This window comes from Dermacentor variabilis, chromosome 3 (genome assembly GCF_050947875.1).
Source record: "Dermacentor variabilis isolate Ectoservices chromosome 3, ASM5094787v1, whole genome shotgun sequence".
NCBI classification, from domain to species: domain Eukaryota; kingdom Metazoa; phylum Arthropoda; class Arachnida; order Ixodida; family Ixodidae; genus Dermacentor; species Dermacentor variabilis.
The window spans coordinates 4,539,105-4,545,104 of NC_134570.1; positions in this window are offsets into that span (position 1 = coordinate 4,539,105).

Sequence of the window (6,000 nt, forward strand, 5' to 3'; positions counted from 1 at the left end):
AATTTGTCAGCACCAGCTCCTTTTCCACTTGAGTCTCTTTCATGCTCTTTTTTTCTTCAAATACAACCTCGTCCTTGCCTTGGAAAGATTCGGCTGTTACTTTTTGGATGTAATTTATTGCCGCTTCTCCTTCCAGTCTGTTTTCATATTCGTCTAGGATATGTTGTTGTATTGTTGTTGACTTCCCGCCTAATAATTTTATGTGATTCCAAAATATTCTAGATGCGGCCTTCTTTTCCTCACGTATTTCTGACAACCAGCGTTCACTTTCACCTTTTAATTTTGCTTGCACTAGTATTTGAACCATAGACTTTTTCTCCCGGTATATTTCCCATTTACTGGTTACTTCATCCTGTGGCAACTGCGCCTTCTTTGCCTGCCTGTGCTCTCGAGATGCTTTCTGTAGTTCGGCGATCGCTTCTCGTATCTCCTTGTTCCATGCACCAGCTTTTCGGTTTCTTTTTTCCTTTCCAACGAACATGTTGCTTCTTTTTCCGTATTTCTGTCGTTATTACACTTAGAAGCTCACCATATTCCCACTCCTTACTTGGCCACTTGCCAAGTTCTTCCCCAACTCTAGTGACTATATTTGCTATTTGTTCAGCGTTCAAATTTGGACTAGCCATTGTGCTTTCCTTGCTCTCTTTCCGAACTACATATCCCATTTTCAAAATGATGCGTTTATGGTCACTCCCTATGCTGCTAAACCCTTCCTCATCGATTACCATTTCTCTCAACATCTGCAACGCAGTCGATGGGCAGCTCCACAATGGCAGCACGTGGCGTCTCCTTCGTCCCCTCTTGGGGGAAACGCAGAGCAAGTCAGCTCAGCAAGCAAACCTGCAACGCCTTTTGCACAAGGAACAGGCTACCACGAGTGATCACCAGCTCGTGACACGCCTGCTAGCCAAGTACTTCCCTCGACGGCCCGATGTTCAACACGGGGATTACACTGGAGAGACAAATGTGACACTCGATGAAGAATTTCACGAGTCAGAGATCCGCGCAGCTCTCCACGACCTTAATGGCAAATCAGCACCTGGTCCCGACAAGGTTACGAACAAGACTCTAAGAAACCTGGATGATGCCTCGATAACCGCTCTTACGGCATACATCAACAAATGCTGGCGAGCAGGTTGCATCCCAGAGGCGTGGAAACGCTCTAAAGCAGTCCTGATACCGAAGCCAGGCAAGCCGTCCAGCCTCGATCACTTGCGGCCCATTTCCCTCACATCCTGCGTTGGCAAGGTGATGGAGCACGCGTTCCTCTCCCGCATCAACCACTACCTCGAGGACACTGGAGCCTACCCACCCACTATGGTGGGCTTCCGGTCACACCTCTCCACTCAAGACGTCATGCTCCAGCTCTACCACCAGATTATCAATGACCCAACTAGTGGCAACCGGGCCATCCTCGGCCTAGATTTGGAAAAGGCATTTGACAATGTAGCACATGCAGCAATCCTGACCCGCATAAACAAGCTCAACTTGGGTGCGCGATGCTACAACTACGTCAGAGACTTCCTGTCGCGCCGCACAGTCACCCTCGCGGTCGGCAGCATGACATCCGACGAACATACACTAGGAAGCACCGGCACTCCTCAAGGATCGGTCATATCCCCGCTCCTTTTCAACCTCGTGATGCTGGGTCTCCCGGCCTACCTCGACGAGATCGATGGCCTCCATCACGCCTTGTACGCAGATGACATCACCCTGTGGGTCAACAAGGGCAGTGACGGTCAGATAGAATGCACCTTACAAGCAGCGGTCTCTGCAGTCGAAACCTACCTCCAAGACACAGGTCTCAGACTATCTCCGCTGAAATCGGAGCTGCTCGTCTACCGCTCGCGCCGCCGGCCCAAGCCTACAGCCGAATCGCGCCAATGTGACGACATAATCCTCTATACGCAAGACGGCTCCTGCATTCCCCGAATCCCGAAGATACGCATCCTAGGCATGCATATAACAGCCAACGGGTCAAACATAGAAGCTATTCGCAAAATCGAAGGCAAGGTTACAGCGGCTACCCGCCTGATCAAACGCATTACAAACAAGCACACGGGCATGGAGGAGGACAGTGTCATGCGCCTCATACACTCTTTCGCAATCAGTCACATCACTTATGTGGCTGCCTTCCACAACTGGAATGTCACTGAAAGGGAGAAAATCAACACCCTTATACGCAAGACTTACAAGATCGCCCTTGGCCTACCGGAGTCCACAACTCGTCTGCTACAGCTGGGAGTATACAACACGCTTGAGGAAATCGTGGATGCGCAAAGAACCTCTCAACTCGAACGCATGTCTCTGACAGCCACGGGCCGGTACATCCTGCGGAAACTCGGCTTCAACTACCACGTCCAACACGGTCAGAAACAGGTCATTCCACCTGACCTCAGCGACACGCTGATTGTCGCCCCTATACCTCGAAACATGCACCCCGAATTTAATCGGGGCCGACGCCAGGCCCGTGCCAATTGCACTGCTGCGCTCCTTGGGTGGAAAGAGGACTACGCGCTTTGTAGACGCCGCAGAATACGCACGAGAACACCGGTTCACGGCGGTAGTCGTAGACGTTAGCTCCAGGCTTACGCACGCGTGTAGTGTCGCAACGGAATTCCCCGAAACAGCAGAAGAGGTAGCGATTGCGCTTGCGCTTACCGACCCCCTCTGCGAGGTAGTGTTTAGCGACTCACAATCCGCAGTTCGCAACTACGCGCGGGGGCGCATTTCCTCCGAAGCTCTTCAGATTCTAAGGAAAGCTGGTCGACAGCACTTCGATAACACCGCCATCATATGGTTTCCAGCGCACGTCGCCACCCCCACCGATGAGGGCCTCATTAACTTGAACGAGGTAGCACACCGCTCTGCGCGAGAACTGACCCGCCGCACAGAATCGGGGACCGCCTCTTCGAGTTCGGAACTGCTGGCTCAAAGCACGCGAGAACGCCTGGTCAGGTACAATGACATCACCAAGCACTACCAGCTAGGCAGGCGGTTGCTGCCCCCACCTCACCCCATGCTGAAACGTCGCCAGGCAGTCATCTGGCGACAATTGCAAACACAAACATTCCCCAGTCCAGTGCGATTAATTGCAGCACATTTTCCCCGCGCAATACCCGAATGCTCTTTGCAAATTATGTCAGGACACTAGAGCGACGCTGTCACACATGTTGTGGGAGTGTCGGGTTACATCAGCTACAATGGCAGTAGCTCCGGAGGCTCTTGCGTCGAAGTGGGCCGCCGCTCTGCGCAGCTTCAACCCCAAGACACAAGAGTGGGCTGTCCAGCAAGCCCGAGAGGCGGCGACGAGGCAAGGCCTCGAAGTCCCCTCATGGGAGACCTGAGCCCGGGTCATCAAATTTGCCGGATTCAGAATAAAGTTGTTGCCATCCATCCATCATGAATTCCTTCTGTCATCAGACAGTAATGAATGGTCGATTGCCGGTTTCCCACTTCCCGCGTGATCTGTCCTTCACACTTAGGCCCTGTATTCACGATCACGAGGTTATGCTGCTCGCAAAGGTCTAGCATTGACTTCCCGTTATTGTCGGTATAGCCATCTAAATCCTGTATGTGGGCATTCATGTCACCTAATAGGACAATCTCAGCACATTCCCGAAGCCCTTAATATCAGCGCTTATGCATTCCACTAACTCTTTATTCTTCTCTGTGCAATTTTTTCCGGTCCACAAATACGTAACTCCCTGCCAAGTTTCTTTCCCACTCATTGTACCTGATAACCAAAGATGCTCTTAATTGACATTGTGAATTTACTCTTTTAACGCGATAGCGTTAAGGAGCTCGTGTCGCAGAAAAGCCGGTGTCGTCGGTGTCGGCGTTGGCCGTGAGCGATAAATCACGGCAGGCACTTCATAAATAAAAAGCAACTTCCAAGATGGGCTGGGTGGGAATCGAACCAGGGTCTCCGGAGTGTGAGACGCAGACGTTACCACTGAGCCACGAGTTCGATGCTTCAGAGCGGTACAAAAGCGCCTCTAGTGAACGCGGTGTTGCCTTAGAAACTAGCTGTTTCTAAGGCTCAGGCGTGCGTCGCTTGCTCAGGCGCACATTTCGTTGTCGCGCCGAACGCTGCGTTGCTCGACGCTCACCGCGTCCGATGCGGGGCGCGTAGTCGCTGCGCCGTAGCCCATTGTCTTACACCCCTTGGCGGGTCGACGGGAACGCTGTCGCGTTCCACTCTTGAAGGCGAAGCTTAAGCGTCCTCCAATTTTTCCATTTGGCTCCCTGATGGATGAGCATTCCGACTCCCCCTCCCTTTCTTTCCGACTTAATTCTGTTGCACCCTTCCCATACATAATTCTCAATAACTGGTGGCTCTTCTGAGTCTCCAAGGTGCGTTTCTGTAACCGCATACACCCCTATTTGTTCTCTATGTAACTGCTCCTCAATCTCTGCCCCCTTTTCCTTTCTTCTGCCGCCCTGCATATGTTTATGTAGCCTATTGCATGACGAGCTCTTGTTCTTGCTTTCCTCCTTTTTCTGTTATCGACGGCGATGCTCTTCTGATGTTCCCCTAGGGGACCTTCTTAATTACTACCTACTCTGACCTCCTGAGCGCCCGCGGGCTCCCTAAAAAAACAACAGCGCGACCCCCAAGTCGCCAGCCCACTTCTCGTGCTAGCCTGTAATTGAAGTGGATCCCATCTCGTTTAAAATCGCCACAACTTGTCAGAGTTCCAATCGGTCGGCCGAAGTGAACGGACGTGTCGTCGGCGCGCTCCGCAACCACCGAGACTACGCGACCTTCACCGACCGCCCTTGCCCGGGCCGCTTTCGCCGGGAGTCGGGAAGCGGCTTTCTCGCCATTTCCCACCGACCGCCTTTTCTTTCCGGGACTTTGTTGCCGCTGCCCGCGCCTCTACAGCTCTGAAGCAGTTCCAACGCGGCTGCCCCTGCCGGGGCCATAGCTGCCTTGGCGTGTCTTCTACACCATGAACCATGCAAGAGCGCCAAGCGACCAGCTCTTCCGAGGCCCATGTTCTAAACGGGCGTGCAAAGGGCCTTCGACCAATTCACCGCTCTGTTTCGATGGAGCATTTATCTACCGCAACGTCATTTTCCAACGAGCAGAAGACGCAATCGGCGACGGAGGACGCCGCCGCGCGTTCCTCGACAACAACGAAGACACCCGAGGTGGATACCGCGGGAGTGGCCGCCGATCCCATCGTCGCCGATTTTCCCTCCCAACAACGAGAGGTAGACACTCCGACCGGGGAAAGGATGGAGGAAGATGCTGCCCCGAACATTTACGACGACAAAATTGACGACGACACAGGTGGCTGTTGGAAGACAGTCATACATAAGCGACGCAACCGTCAAACGCGCGCTAAGACGCAACCCTCCGAGATCATCTTGGGCATTCCGGACGCCTCCCAATCTACCGTACGCAAGAGCATTCGGAATCAGAACCTACCTCAACTTCCTTTGCACGATGAAAAGATAATTCTGCGGCCTCACGGGACTTTGTCTCGATAAGTGGACGCGCCCAGAACTCGCCAGTGCTCTATGGAGTGCTGCCGGCTTGACCACCGAGGATCGTTAGGACATCATATTCCGACTGCGACCTCAGCAGAACTTGGCAATCATCAGCACACCCCAGTCACACGTAGCCGACGCATTGTACAAGGTGAGGGAGCTGAACCTTGGTCAGCGGGTCTATCCCATCACGACATATTTTGCGGCCCCAGACAACTCATGCAAGGGAATTGTTCCTGGCCTTTTGCCCGGTACATCGTCATCCAAGCTAGTGGATGAGCTTGTGGCTCCTGGAACTCAAATACTTCAAGCACGAATGATGGGTCAAACCAACGTTGCGTTGGTAACATTTGAAGGACTTAAAGTGCCTCGCTACGTGCGTTTCTATGGTGCCAAACTCCGCTGCTACCCCCGTCGACCCCGCCAACTGGTTTGCAAGATATGTCACAAGCTCGGCCATTGGGCTGATTACTGTCCTACGCCGCACGTGGTCATTTGCGC